Source organism: Pinus tabuliformis, chromosome 1_2 (assembly GCF_031772625.1).
Source record: "Pinus tabuliformis cultivar Carrire ecotype Pingquan chromosome 1_2, CPIR1, whole genome shotgun sequence".
Classification (NCBI taxonomy): Eukaryota; Viridiplantae; Streptophyta; class Pinopsida; order Pinales; family Pinaceae; genus Pinus; species Pinus tabuliformis.
In genome coordinates, this window is record NC_142298.1 from 950,849,013 (window position 1) to 950,849,774 (window position 762).

A 762-nucleotide genomic window follows, 5' to 3' on the forward strand; every position below is an offset into this window, starting at 1 on the left:
TCAAATCCTTTCTGATACTCTCCAATACCATTGCCACTTCTCTCATGGTTGGTCTTTCTTCAGGTGAATCTTTTGAACAACTCAGGCCAACATGTAGCAAAGAAAGGAGGCAATTGTATATATTATTTTCTTCAAATTCATATTCATCCACCTCTTCAAAAAAAAATCATCAATTACCTCCTTCACTCTATTTGGAAATGCAAGGCTCACCCACTTGTGCAAATTTAGCTCTCCAACAAACATGTCACTAGTTGGTCACTTTCTAGTAAGCATTTCTAATAACAAAATACCAAAGCTATAAACATCTCCTTTTGTAGAAATTGTCGCAGCCAGTCCATACTCTGCATTACCATTTAAAAATAAATCATCAAAATTTACTTAACCAATCCATATAATACAAAATTATCACTGAGAAAAGACAAGTGAAACTATTGTTTTCAAAGTCATACCTCGGGCGATGTAGCCCATTGATCCTTTCAAAGCAAGTGATGATGTAAGTGATTCAGTTGAGGTTGCACCAATTAGTCTTGCAATACCAAAATCTATCACATGGCTTGACATGTCTTCATCCAAAAGTACATTGCTGGGTTTTATATCACAATGAACCACTTGCACAAAAGAATCATGGTGAAGATATTCCATGGCATGGGCCACATCTATGGCAATGTCTAATCGTGTTTTCAACCTCAATTCACACAAATCCTCATCATTGTTATCATCTTTATCAGGATACAAATGATTCTCTAAACTTCCCTTAGGCAT

At 35.8% G+C, this 762-nt stretch overlaps 1 pseudogene; it reads right to left on the reverse strand.

The window, feature by feature from the left end:
- Positions 1-255: 255 nt before the first annotated feature.
- LOC149209108 (putative leucine-rich repeat receptor-like serine/threonine-protein kinase At2g24130 pseudogene) lies at positions 256-762 on the reverse strand (annotated as a pseudogene).